This window comes from Curcuma longa, chromosome 18 (genome assembly GCF_044706935.1).
Source record: "Curcuma longa cultivar G26 ecotype Majalengka, Jawa Barat chromosome 18, ITB_CL_G26_1.1, whole genome shotgun sequence".
In the NCBI taxonomy this organism is placed as follows: Eukaryota; Viridiplantae; Streptophyta; class Magnoliopsida; order Zingiberales; family Zingiberaceae; genus Curcuma; species Curcuma longa.
In genome coordinates this window covers 4,355,292-4,364,707 of record NC_133878.1, presented here as the reverse complement: position 1 = coordinate 4,364,707, position 9,416 = coordinate 4,355,292, and positions in this window count along the sequence as shown.

Genomic DNA, 9,416 nt, shown 5'->3' with positions numbered 1-9,416 from the left:
TGTATTGAGACTGATTTGGTGCTGAATTTTGAAAAGTGTCATTTTATGGTTGAGCATGGCATTGTACTAGGTCATATTATTTCTAGTGATGGCATCAGAGTAGACCCTGCTAAAATTAGTGCTATATCTGCTTTATCTTACCCCGCATGCGTGCGGGAAGTGCGATCTTTCCTTGGACATGCAGGTTTCTACAGGCGCTTCATTAGGGATTTCAGCAAGATTGCTCTGCCATTGACAAAATTGCTGCAGAAAGAGGTGGTGTTCGACTTTGATCAGAAGTGCAAGGAAGCTTTTACCCAGCTGAAGGCAGCTCTTGTATCAGCACCCATTATCAGACCTCCAGATTGGACCCTCCCATTTGAGTTGATGTGCGACGCTTCGAACTATGCAGTGGGAGCAGTTTTGGCACAGAGGGTTGATGGAGCACCTCACGTCATTTCATATGCTTCGAGAACCCTGGATGCTGCACAAGCGAACTACACGACCACAGAAAAGGAGCTTCTTTCCATTGTGTTTGCTTTAGATAAATTCAGATCATATTTGCTATGCTCTCATGTGGTTGTTTTTTCTGATCATGCAGCTTTGAAGTACCTCCTAAAGAAGCCTGATGCAAAGCCAAGACTTATCAGATGGATGCTTCTGCTCCAAGAATTCGACGTGGAGATACGCGATAGGAGCGGGAGGGAGAACCTGGTAGCAGACCACCTGAGCAGGATTGCGGGGGACGAGGAGCCTATACCGATTGACGATGCTTTTCCAGATGAGCAGCTTTTACAGCTGCAGGGTGAGTCCCCATGGTATGCTGATTTGGTTAATTTTCTGGTTGCACATACTTTTTCCTGCACAGTTTACACGAGCACAGAAAGATAAATTCAAAAGTGAGGCGAAATATTATGTGTGGGATGAACCTTATTTATGGAAATTTTGTAGCGACCAGATTATTAGACGTTGCATTCCTGACTCTGAGTTTCAGTCTATTTTATCATTTTGTCATTCTTCTGCATGTGGTGGACATTTTAGCTCCAACAGAACTGCTAGGAAAGTGTTAGAGTCTGGATTGTATTGGCCTACCCTGTTTCGTGATGCATATATTTTTTGTAAATCTTGTGATAGGTGTCAACGAACTGGGAACATAGGACGTAGGAATGAAATGCCTCAATATAATATGTTATTTTGTGAGATTTTTGATGTATGGGGCATTGATTTCATGGGTCCATTTCCTGCATCTTTTGGATTTTTATATATTCTTATTGGCAGTTGATTATGTTTCCAAATGGGTGGAGGCCATACCCACCAGGACTGACGATTCTAGAGTTGTTGTGGATTTTGTCAGGTCTCACATATTTTGCAGGTTTGGGGTACCCAGGGCGATCATCAGCGATCAAGGGTCCCACTTTTGCAACCGACACATGAAGGCTATGCTATGCAAGTACGGGGTAATGCACAAGACTTCCACACCCTATCATCCCCAAACAAATGGTCAGGCTGAGGTGTCGAACAGAGAAGTAAAGCTTATTTTGGAAAAGACAGTGAGTCCAGACAGAAAAGATTGGAGCAAGCGACTGGAGGATGCATTGTGGGCGTATCGCACAGCTTACAAGACCCCGATAGGGATGTCCCCGTACAGGATTGTTTATGGCAAAGCTTGTCACCTGCCTGTGGAGATAGAGCACAGATCTTATTGGGCAGTGAAAGCTTGCAACTTGGACATGGACAAAGCTGGTAAGGAAAGAAAACTGCAACTTCAGGAGCTTGAGGAGATCAGATTAGAGGCATATGAGAACTCCCGCATTTACAAGGAAAAGACTAAAAGATTCATGACAAGCACATTTTACCAAGGGAGTTTCACATTGGTGATAAAGTCCTCTTGTATAAGTCTCGGCTTCGATTCTTGAAAGGTAAGTTGAGATCCAGATGGGAAGGTCCTTATATTGTGACTGACACTTTTTCTTATGGTGTTGTCGAGATACAGGAGATTTCCACAGGTAGGACTTTCAAAGTGAATGGACACCGTCTCAAAAAGTTTCATGAAGTGGAGAAGGAAAAGATTGTGGAAGAAGTGAACCTCTACGATGCCATCTACCCAGAGTTGATAGGGGAGTATTCGATTTCACCTCACTTTCTTTTGTACATATTTCATTACTTGTCTGTTTTGGGAGTTTGCTTTGGTTTGATTTAGGTTGTGTGAGTTGTTTTTGCTTGTTAGAATAATTTTCCCCTATGCATGATTTCACTCACCTTAGGAGTTGTGATGATGTAGTTAAATGGTTTATCGAATTTTTAGAGATAACAAAGCATGAAAGATTTTGTGGATTGCGTGAGGATATGACTTAGGGATGAATTTTGCTTTGATAAGTTAAGATGATGACTTACTTTTACCTAGTGAGGACTAAGCCTAATTGATTTCTTTGATTGAGTGGCACTTATGGAGAATGTTAAGCTAGAACTTGCTCGGATTCTATTGAAATCACAATAACATAAAGTTACATTGATTATGAAGGCTATTTCATTGTTTCACATCATTTCTCTTTTCTTAGTATAGCTTAATAAATTCTTCCATCTTATGTTTCATTCTTCCATACCATTCCATACCATGTTTTGTTTTTCTTTTCCCTTGGAATTGGAAACATTGATTGTGGAGATGAGTTTTTGCCCGGGACGGACAATAGATTAAGTGTGGGGGATGTGTTTTAATGTTTCATCATTTATTATCTCACCATTGGCAAACTAGTAGGATTTTGTTGTTTATGGTGCTCATTAGATTTGGTTTCATTTTTGTTTAGTTATTTTTCTTTTAGTTTAAAAAAAAAAAAAAATTGTTTCCTTATGAAAAAAAAAAAAAAAAAAAAAAAAAAAAAAAAAAAAAAAAAAAAAAAAAAAAAAAAAAAAAAAAAAAAAAAAAAAAAAAAAAACATTCTTTTGGTTGAAAAAAAAAAAAAAAAAAAAAAAATGAACAGATTCTGTTCATAAAAAAAAAAAAAAAAAAAAAAAATAAAAAGTGATTCTTGTTTATTGTAAAAAAAAAAAATATTTGTTTCATGTTTCATTTGTATGTGTTGTTTAGTGTTGTTTTGTTAATAGGAGAATAAAAGTTTGTAAGTGGTAGATGGTTAGTAGCAAGTTTTCTTTTAAATTCTCCTACTATGAGCTTCATTAGAGATGGGTTGAGTTAGGAGAGGATGGAATGATATGTTCTTGCTATTAGCTTTTCCCCATGCTAGCTTGGATGATAAGTTCTCTTGGGCATTGCTTACTATACTCATCTATGATACATGTTATATGTTTTCAATTCTTCCACTTACTTTCTTCTTTGCATTGTTTCCATCTTTCATTGCACATTATTGTTGAGTTTCATTCCTCTTAGCATGTTTCCTTTGAAATTCTAATAAGCCTTCATGATTATGGAACTTTGTGTATATATAGTGGTGGAGATGAGAAGAAGAGCAAGCCTATGGTAAGACATGATCCATGATGTGTTAGAGAGAGCTCCACTTTATCTTGTTATTGAGGAAGAGCCACTCTATTATTTTCTCCTGTGAGGTTATGGTCATCATTCTTAGCTTATTCAGAGTATATTGAAATTTCTGGGTTGTGGATCCATGTATGAAATGAATTCTGGATTGTTTGTATCTCTAAGGTTTGGTACTTCTATTTAGCTCATTGTTATGAACTTCTAATTTGATGTATCATTGCTAGGGTGAAAAATTTATTTGTTTAGGTTTACTTTCACGAGACGTGAAAGAATAAGTGTGGGGGATTTGATAATTCATTGTTGACAGGGTTAATTAAGGGTTATTTTGGACCTTCTTGATTGCATTTTATGTCATAATTGGGTTGTTGAGCTTAAATCTTATCTTGCATGAAAATTTTGCCTTCATTCTATTGCATAATTTTTGATAATTTTTGCATATTAATTTTTGTATTAATTTTTGTAGTCTTTGATTTTTGCAGGAAGTAGAATGGAGAGGATGATAATTGGAGGGTTTAATTGCAATTTGGGCTCGAGTCGGTCAATTCGGAATCAAATTGGGCTCAAGGAAGCAATTGACTCAAACCCAAGCTCAATCAAAGCCAATTCATCAACCCAAGCTCAATCAAATCCAGCTGATCAAGCCCAAGTTCAATCAAAGGGATGTGGTCAAGCTCAAGTTGAGCTTGAGTCAATGGAGTTCGGTTGATCAAGTCAAGTGGGAAAGCCTCAAAATCGCGGATCGCAGAAGGCCGAGCGGGGGGGGTTCTCAGTCGCGGATTAGGGTTTCTGTTCCTCTTCGGACGGAGTGCAGGTCGCCGCCTTCAACCTCTCGCCGTCACCGTGTTTTCTTCACCGCCGGCCGTCACCTTGTCTCCTTCATCGTGTCTTACCGCCACCGTGTGTCCATCGTGCTCCATTCACCTGTGTGCCGCCGTGTTCTGTTTTCCGCCGTCGCCTTCATCGTGTTCGTTCGCCTGTGTTCTCGCCGCCGCCTTCATTCTCGCTGCCTGCCCGTTGTCTTTGTGTTTTCCACTGCTTTCCCGCCCGTCATCTGTGTTTTCCCTTCGTGCTTCGCCTTTGCGCCGTCGCCATTTTCCCAGTGTTTCACTGTGTTTCGCCGCTGTGCTCCCTCTGTTACGCCTGTGTTCACCTCTGTTCAGGCACCTGTGTTCCGTTGCTTGTCTCCGCCTCTGTCGTCACTGATCAGCTCGGGTAATGGCAAGGTCTTGATTGCCTTTCGCCTCCTTTCGGTTGGGCCGAAGAGGTTCCGTCTGTGACTTCAGCGGATGCCCTCTGTCTCTTGTCTGTGACTTCAGCAAGCGTCACCGGTCGCTGCCGTCCATCTCCGCTGTCACCGGGAAGTCAGCACGGTAAGGTTTTTCATTTCTTCTCATTCTAATTTCTTGTCTGTGATTTCAGCAGGGATGAGCTTGAGGAGGAGGAAATCTGATCCGGCGCTGTCCCGTTCGTAATTCACCGTGGGTGATTTCTCCGGCGAATTTCATCTTCACTGGCATCAGCCTCCTGGTTGCTGGGTTGTTTGGTGTTGAATAGAGGAGGGCTGAACCCCCTAACCCTAGCTTGATTGTCCATGTTTTGTTTGTTACCTGTTGATTCTTTATATTCGTTCAAAAACCCCCCCTGTTTTGTTTGGTTTTATATGTTCAGTTGTGTGATTGATCAGAACTTGACTTTTAGGTTTGGTTGTATGCATTGGTTGATACTCATGTGTTTGAGTTCTTGTAAATAACCAATAAACCTTTTGATTGATTGTGAATTTGAATAAATTGTTTGGTTGTTAATTATGTGTTGTATAATTTGTAAATTGATTGTGTAGGTTGTGTAGTATGAATAAGTGTTGTGTAATTAGTGTTATGCTTGTGAATAATTTAATGTAATGCTATTACGATTAATGTTGTAGTATGATTTATATGTGCATATGGATTGTGTTGTTGTAGAGTAATTTGAATAAGTTGTATGTCATATATTGGTAGTGTTGTATAATACATGTTGTATGATGTTGACTTATAATTGTTTGTCATGTAATTGTTGTTGATGTATGAATTAATCATGTACGTTTGTATATTGTTTAGCTATGTGTGTAGGTTAATTTGTAGATGGTTTATTCATGTATAGATGTGGATTAATGTGTAAATATGTTAAACTTGTTGTATATTATTGTAAATAGGATTGTAAGTTAATGAACTACATTGTAGAACTCAATTGTGAATAAATAGAGATGTGAATATTTAGGATTGAATAAAGCCAATAACAAAAACCCCGCACCATAGGTCTAGGACTGCTTTCATTATTGAGTTCCAGAGAGAGACGACCCGGACCTCTCTATACTGCTTTATCGATAATTAGGGGTTTGGAAATAAATAAATAAGTAATTTTGATGGGTGTAAGTGACACATTAAATAAGGGAAAATGTATATAAATAAATTCCCATACAAACACATCGACATCAAAATTTTGGCGCCGTTGCCGGGGATCTTATATGATGTTTGTTGTACCTGATTGTATATTGGTGTTGTATATATTGATTGGTGATTGTATATAGTTCATTTATGGTTATGTATATTCATGTGTGTTGTTGTTTAGTGTTGATTGATTGTATTCATGTTCTTCATTTGATTCTTTGATTCTTTTATTCATTGTATATAGTATTCATTTATTCCTTTTATTTGTTTATTCATTTCAGTTTTATTTATTTATTAGTTTATTTTTTTTATTTTATTCTTGTAGTTCTATTGTGAGGTGTATGACCAGGAAGGTGATTTTGACAGGACATTCCACGAACGTTTACAGAGCTTGCAGTTCTATTTGATAATTGATAGCGTTCCGCAAGTATACGGAATGTCGTCAAGTAATAAAAAGATCGAATCCACAGGGACCGTGGAACTACTTACTAAATCTAGCACAAAAAGGTGGAGAGAATATAGATCATGAGTTGTGTGGGGGAGATGGGAGTGTTCTAAAGTGCTTTATCCTAGAAGTCAGAGAAAGGGATCGACTGTGACACTGATTGGTGAAACGATCCTAGGACTTCGGACTCCTCAGAGAATGGATTAATTGACTTGGATCCTCTACCTTTCCTCAATAACTGTTCAATTGTAGGAATGTTAACCAATTTATCCAATTCAACCTCGTCAGGTATCCTCGAATTAAATCATTGGTGTTCTTACGTCACTCGTTATTGGTTCGAAACGGTTCTAGAAGCCCGGTTCAAGGTCTGCCCGTGTCACTCAGGCGCCCCGGAATACTAAAAGAACCCTATCCCCTGTCACTGGATATCCTTTTACAGATCTCTCCCCAATAACGAATGACCGCTAACTATCCCTCATAGGAATTTAACTACGCATTAGGAAACCCCTCGGAACTCGCCCGGTTCAAGGTCTGCCCCTGTTACAGAGCGCCCCGGTATACGGCCTAATGATTCCCCAATTCATAGTAAATCCCTACCCTCATGGATTCACACACACACAATTTATCATCAAGCACAAGCACAAATCCACAAAACAATGCACAGTTATATCATAGAAAACGGTAGATTAATCAAATCCAAATACAATCATCCATTACATCTGATTTATCCTACATCCTAGAATCTAGGGAAATCTACTCCATAGCGTGGAGATTACAACCCAAAAGAAAGAAAGAATACATCTCGTTCCCAAAGGTATACAAAGAAATGCAGGAAACTAGACTTATCTTCTTCCTCGGAGTGAAATCTCTGCGTAGATGGGATGAGGATGGTCTGGAGCAGTCGGATCGGTGATGGATCGTCGAATCTCTCTCCGAAATAGGCGTCGGCGGCTCTAGAACAACTCCGGTGGCTCTCCAAAGTCTCCCCCCTTTCCTAGGTCTCCATAGAGACCTATTTATAGTGCAGGGTTCGGAAGCAGCACGCCCCCGTGCACACGGCCGTGCCTGAGAGGCACGGCCTTGTGTTGGCTTCGGGCAAAGGAGGAAGCACGGCCGTGCCTTGGGGGCACGGCCAGTAGCTGTGAAGCTCCTGTTCTGGGGCACGACCGTGCCTATTAGGCACGGTCCAGACTTGTCACCTTGCTGTTTGATGGCACGGCCGTGCCTGAAAGGCACGGCCACACACTGTCTTCTCCTCAATTGCTGGACACGGCCGTGCTTTTCAGGCACGGCCTGCTGCTTGGACTCTTCTGTTCTGGCACACGGCCGTGCCTGGAAGGCACGGCCAACAGCAGTGGCTAGCTCCATGATGAAGACACGGCCGTGCTTGTGAGGCACGGCCATGACTTGGCTGGTTTCTGTTTTGAAGCACGGGTGTGTCTTTGAGACACGGCCTCTGGCTGCTGCTGAGGGGATTTTGGCACGGCCCGTGCCTGTGAGGCACGGCCCTGGCTTGTTGATCTTCTGTTTGGGCACACGCCCGTGCCCATTGAAACACGGCCAGGAGGTTGAATAGACACGGCCGTGCCTATGAGGCACGGCCCTGTCTTGCCTTATCTTCAATGATGCTCCGTTTTGCCCGTTTTTGCTCCATTTTCCATCCTGAAACATGTAAAAGCACGAGCAGATCTCCGAACTAGGAAATGTAAGATATGTGCCTAAATGCATGAATATGGGATGCAATGTACACAAGAATTAAGCAATAAATCTCAGAAAGATGTGCAAATAAAGCATAAATACAGGTATACATCCTACGCACATCACACCCCCAGACTTAAACCTTTGCTTGTCCTCAAGCAAAAACTTAGCGTCTAGATGTAGATAATCAATGCAAGCAAGTATATATATCCTAAGCACAGCAATCTAATCTTATCAAACATGAGTAATGGTATACAGTGCTGGATGCTATGATAGAGAGCTGATGTGGAGTGGATTGCCATCGAGACACTGATCGGGATGTATATGGGACCCCGCATGATGAGGGGTGCATTGCCAGAGACACCTGCATGTTCGATAGAGCAGGAGAGATGCTGATATTGTTGGTATACATGAGAGCACCTACATGTTTTGACCGTGACACTTACTCAGATCTGACATTTCGTCAGACATGACATGAGATAGTGTCACTGGCCCGTCTTGTAGATATGTGTTGTTTACTTGATGATATATATATTTACTTTCATCAAAAAATTGAAAGAGCTCTCAGTCAGTCGGGTGGTTCTAGAGAGAGAGACGCTCTCGTTCTAGAGAGAGAATCCCACCGGAGGTGAGCTATGAGCGGAAGGACGAGGGCTTTGCACGTGAAGTACAGGGGTGGCGTTTCATCGGACTCCTATAGATGCAGGATTACCTTCGTCGGGGATACTGGGTTACTGGGGATAGAGACACTGAGATCGTGTGGTAAAGGGGTCCTGTTGCCTCAAGTTGGCCTCCTTCGTCTCGGATCTCGTCAGGCCCTGCTGCTCAACAGTGTTAGGAGGTGCGGCCTCCCGTTACGACGTAAGGAGACACATGCTGGCAGTGGAGTGCTGATCACTATCGGGAAAGGACTGGGTTGCAGAGGACAGGAAATCGGGGCCCAGACCGCTGTGCTCTGACCGCTGTCCTCTGTGGTGAAGATTCAAGGGAGTTGTTGGTCTGTCCATGGTCCTACAATGATGGAATGAGTGTAATAAGAAGAAATAGGGTTCGCTGAGTGCAGAGGGGCGGCTTAATTGGCGCAGGCCCACGGCAGCGCCGGCGGGGCAGTTGGGGACGCCAGGAGCAGACTTACCGGAAGTGAAGACGGGGACGAAGACAGTCAACAGGCACAGGACCGTTGAACGAGAACTGCTGTAGAGAAACTACGGGCCAATCACAGCTCTTGAAATTGCTGAGGTGGAAGTGGAATTTACGAGGAGGGTGGTGAGCTAATTTGAAATTCAAAAATAGCAGATCGGGCTAACGGGTTTAAGTTGCGGGGAATTTTGCTGAGATTCATGACCCAATTGACTTACATCCTCGTGCAGTCATCTTT